The sequence below is a fragment of the Myotis brandtii genome, unplaced genomic scaffold (genome assembly GCF_000412655.1).
Source record: "Myotis brandtii unplaced genomic scaffold, ASM41265v1 scaffold123, whole genome shotgun sequence".
NCBI classification, from domain to species: Eukaryota; Metazoa; Chordata; class Mammalia; order Chiroptera; family Vespertilionidae; genus Myotis; species Myotis brandtii.
The window spans coordinates 2561694-2567209 of NW_005354291.1; positions in this window are offsets into that span (position 1 = coordinate 2561694).

Genomic DNA, 5516 nt, shown 5'->3' on the forward strand with positions numbered 1-5516 from the left:
ATTATTGATTTTTTACAGAGAGGAAGGGAGAGAGATAGAGAGTTAGAAACATCGATGAGAGAAAAACATCGATCAGCTGCCTCCTGTTGAGTTGTATGAGTTCTTTATATATTTTGCAAATTAACCCTTCATCAGATGTATCATTGGTGAATATGTTCTCCCATACAGTGGATTCCCTTTTCATTTTGTTGGTGGTTTATTTTGCTGTACAGAAGCTCTTTAGTTTGATGTATTCCAATTTGTTTATTTTTCTCCTTTGTTTCCCTTTCCCTAGGAGATATATTGGTGAAAATACTGCTACGTGAGATGTCTGAGATTTTACTGCCTATGTTTTGTTCTAGGATTTTTATGGTTTCACGACTTACATTTAAGTATTTTATCCATTTTGAGTTTATTCTTGTGTATGGTGTAAGTTGGTGGTCTAGTTTCATTTTTGCATATACCTGTCCAATTTTCCCAGTACCAATTATTGAAGAGACTATCTTTACTCAACTGTATGGTCTTGACTCCTTTGCCAAATATTAATTTATTATACTGGCATGCGTAGATTTCTGGGGTCTCTATTTTGTTCCATTGGCCTATATTTTTGTTCTTATGCCAGTACCAGGCTGCTTTGATTATGATGACTTTGTATTATAGTTTGATATTTGGTATTGTGATCCCTCCAACTTGGTTCTTCTTTCTCAAGATTGCTGAGGGTATTCAGGGTCTTTTTTGGTTCCATATACATTTTTGGAATATTTGTTCTAGATATATGAAATATGCCATTGGTATTTTAATATATTGTGCTGAATTTTTAGATTGCTTTTGTTAGTATGGACATTTTAGTGATGTTAATACTTCCGATCCATGAACACAGTATATGCTTCCACTTGTTTGTATCTTCCTCTATTTCCTTTTTCAATGTTCTATAGTTTTCTGAGAAAAGGTCTTTTACTTCCTTGGTCAAGGTTATTCCTTGGTATTTTGTTGTTGTTGTTGTTGTTGCAATGATAAATGGGATTTATTTATTTATTTTTTTTATTTTCTCTTTCTGAGAGTTCATTAATGGTGTATAAAAATGCCATCAATTTCTGGATCTTAATTTTGTATCTTACTTTGCCAAATTTATTTATTAAATCTAGCAGTTTTTGGTGGAGTCTTTAGGGTTTCTATGTATAATAGCATGTCATCTGCAAATAGTGACAGCTTTAATTTCTCCTTTCCAATTTGGAGGCCTTTTATTTCTTCTTGTCTGATTGCTGTGGCTAGGACTTCCAGTACAATGTTGAATAAGAGTGGTGTGGCTCAGTTGGTTTCCTACTGCTTATTCCCATGCACCAAAAGGTCATTAGTTTGATTCCTGTTCAGGGCACATGCCTGGGTTGTGGGCTCAATCCCCAGTACAGTGTGTGTAGGAGGCAACCACTCAATGTTTCTCTCTCTCTCTCTCTCTCTCTTTCTTTCTTTCTTTCTATCTCTTTCTTTCTTTCTTTCTTTCTTTCTCTTCCTCTCTCTCTCTAAAATCAATAAAAACATATATTTTTTAAAAAGAGTGGTGAAAGTGGACATCCCTGTCTTGTTCCTGATCTTAAGGAAATCACTTTTAGCTATTCTCATTAAGTATGATGTTGGCTGTAGGTTTGTCATATATGGCCTTTATTATGTTGAGGTATGATCCCTCTATTCCCACTTTGCTGAGAGTTTTTATCATAAATGGGTGCTGGATTTTGTCAAATGCCTTTTCTGTGTCTATTGATATGATCATGTTATTTCTATCCTTTGTTTTATGTGATGTATCACATTTATTTATTTTAAAATATTGCACCAGCCTTGCATCCCTGGAATAAATCCCATTTGGTGTATGATCTTTTTAATGTATTGCTGGATCCAGTTTGCTAGTATTTTGTGGACTAGTGGCCCATTGCATGAAGATTCGCACAATAGGCCTTCCTTCCCCTGGCTGCTGGCACTGGTTTTCCTCTGGCACCTGAGACCCAGGCCTTTGATCCGGCCGCAGCAGCGAGGCGTGGCTTCTCCACTCCGGCTCCTCCCTGTCCTTCCTTTTTTTTTTTTCCAGTTCCTTGAGCAGAGCCCAGGCCCCCAGCCCCACCTTGAGTGGAGTCCAGGGTGGGCTGGAAGCCTGGGTTGCCCCCGGCGACCCAGACTTCCAGGCATTCCTTGAGCAGAGTCCAGGGCCAGCGGGAAGCTTGGCTTTCTCTGTAGCCAGAAGCAACCCAAGCCTCCTGCTCACTCCAGCTCCATGGCTGCTGCCATCTTCAGTCGTCTTCAGTATTCACTCCACGCCTGTGTATGCAAATTAACCCCCATCTTTGTTGGGCTAATTTGCATAGTCACTCTGATTGGCTGGTGGGTGTAGTGGAGTGGCGGAGTGTTGGTTAATTTGCATGTTTCTCTTTTATTAGTGTAGATGATTCTAGCATATGTATTCATGAGGAATATTGGTCTGTAATTTTCTTTCTTTGTAGTGTCTTTATCTGGTTTTGAAATTGTTTCCAAATTGTTGGCTTTATGAATGTACAGCAATATGCCTTACACCTCGCTTTAGCATACTGTGTTTGAAATTCCCAAGAAAACTTAAAAGCATATATCTTCTGTTGAACACATTGTATGCTATCACTTTAAGACTTATGATAGAAATAGTTATAAAGATATTGCCAATCTATCAATATGATGACTCCGCACACTTTTCTGCTACTTATTCTCTCCTATTTTATTTTTAAAGAATATTATATGGTTCTTTTTACTATAGAGAAGGTAATGAAAATTAGAAACCCAGGTAGGAAAATGTGCAAGAAAAATTATACAAATGGGAATTGGGTGGACATTAAAATTTGGGGGAGGGAGGAATGTTATGGCAGTCCACATAAAATAGTATGTTACCAGATAAAATAGTTAAGTTACCAGAATATCTCTAACACCTAGTAAGAATAAGATGTTATGGAGAAGGCTTAAAAATCAGTAGCCACTGAGGAGTTCTAAGGTAGGTCCAGGTTAATTCAATGATAAAATGTAGTGCTTCTTGGGGAAAAAATTAATGTACTTTTTTGTCCACTAAAAAATGGCTATTTAGAATTCACTACAGAAATGGAGATGTCCATTTTTCCTAGGAGGAGAGAAATAAATGGATTTGTAGGAGATCAATATTGCTTGAAGAGCAGAAGAAACATTAACTTATAAAACCTAGTTCACTTGGGATTCATTCTAAAGGTAAAGAAAGTGGCAAATGTTAGGGGAAATCTCTATCGGCTATATTTCACATCTCCCTGTAAATTAGGATGGGACCTAATCTACAAAAAATTAATGTAACCATATTTAAAAAGAACTTTAAAAATCATAATGAAGATAGTGTTACTTTTATTTTCAGAGTCTTCCAGAAATGTGCTAGAATTTTTTTTTCTCTGACTCATTTTTATCTCACAGTTTTCAGTTGTATGTCTCCTTCAGCAATTTCTAAATTTTTAACGTTAAGATTGTTTTGCATTTAAGATGCTTTGGCGAGGATTGTAATGAGAATTTTAAATCCATGCAAAATCTCTTGAAGTTTTAAATGAGGCCATCAAAGAGAACATACACCAGATGGAGCCAGTGATTGATCCAAAGCCTCGAGTCTTGCTTTTAATTTTTTGTTTCCCAGCGAGGAGAAATTTTGCCAAATATCCTCTCTTCCTATAGTTAAAATCGAGGCACTATACTTTAGGTATGCTACAGAATGGAAAGGAAATATCTTATGCCACATCCTGATCAAGAAACAGGGCACTCTAAAGAGAATGTGGAGGTGTCCAGTTGGGGTTCCTGTTTTGTCACTCGTGCTTGTTTCATTTTTCACTACTGTGTTTCAGCTCTACTCACTGATTGACTAAAACCACATAAAAACACTTTTACAGATTGAATTGTGTGCCCCAAAGTCATATGTTGAAGCCCTGATCTCCACAGTGATTATATTTGGAGACCAGTCTTTTAAGAAAGTCATTCCGGTTAAATGAGTTCATTATGTGGGGCCCTCATCCAATAGGACTTGCCTCCTGGTAAGAAGAGAAAGAGACACGGAGATCACTCCCTCTTCACATGCACCCAGAGGAAAGGCCAGGTGAGGACACAGTGAGAAGTCAGCTGTCTGCAAGCCAGGAAGAGGAGCATCACAACAAACAACCTGCTGGCACTGTGACCTTGGAATTCTGGCTACGGCGGTCTGAGCATACTAATACAGAGACTCTCAGCCAACACCATACCGCCACGCCTTCCCCAAATTCTTGGTCCATAAGGATTGTGACCCTTGTTTGAGGTAAATAAATTTGGTATGATTTGTTACACAACAATAGATTATTAGGAACTGGCCTTGAGGCACTGTATCAGGGTGTATGCATAACTATACAACAAGTGCTATACTGGTTATGTATCAAATTCTATGAGCTAGGACAGTGATGGTGAACCTATGACACGCGTGTCAGAGGTGACACGCGAACTCATTTTTTTGGTTGATTTTTCTTTGTTAAATAGCATTTAAATATATAAAATAAATATCAAAAATATAAGTCTTTGTTTTACTATGGTTGCAAATATCAAAAAATTTCTATATGTGACACGGCACCAGAGTTAAGTTAGGGTTTTTCAAAATGCTGACACACGGAGCTCAAAAGGTTCACCATCACTGAGCTAGGAAGTCAGCAAAAGGAGGGCTGAAGGTTTTTAAACTGGAAATTTAAAAATATTAAATAGCCCTAGCTGGTTTGGCTCAGTGGATAGAGTGTTGGCCCACGGACAGAAGGGTCCTGGGTTCAATTCTGGGCAAGGGCACATACCTTGTTTGCAGGCTCAATCACCGACCTTGGTCAGGGAGCTTTCAGGAGGCAACCAATTGATGTGTCTCTCTCACATCGATGTTTCTCTCTCTGTCTCTCCTCCTCCCTTCCTCTCTAAAAATCAATGAAAAAAGTATCCTCAGGAGCATTAACCACAACAAAAATAATTTTCAATAATTGACAAATAGAGACCTAGGCTGACAAAAGCCTAGATGGGTTCAAATTAGGAGAAATTTGTCCTCCAAATTTCACAGGTTGAAGCCCTGATCTCCCATGTGACTTTACTAGGGGCAGAGCCATTAAAAATGTGAGTAAGGTTAAATGAGGTCATAAAGGTGGAGCCCTGATCCATTTGAACTGATGCCATTATAAGAAGTGGAAGAGAAACCAGAGCACTGTCTCTGCCCAGTGAGGAGATGCTGAGAAGGCATTTGTCTGCAGGCCCGGAAGAGGACCCTCCATTGAATCTGACCAAGCCGGCACCCTGATCTCAAACTTACAGCTTCCAGAACTGTGAGAAAATACATTTCTTTCATTGAAACCACCCATTCTATGGCATTTTGTTACTGCAAACTGAGCTCACTAATACAGGTGACTGCACACTTTTTCAGGACTTAATTAGAATGGTAGATATGGAGAAAAATACACATATGTGCATTTGTCTGGGCCACACATTAGTGTATGAGCAACCTCGAGGCAGGAGTTCTGTTCACT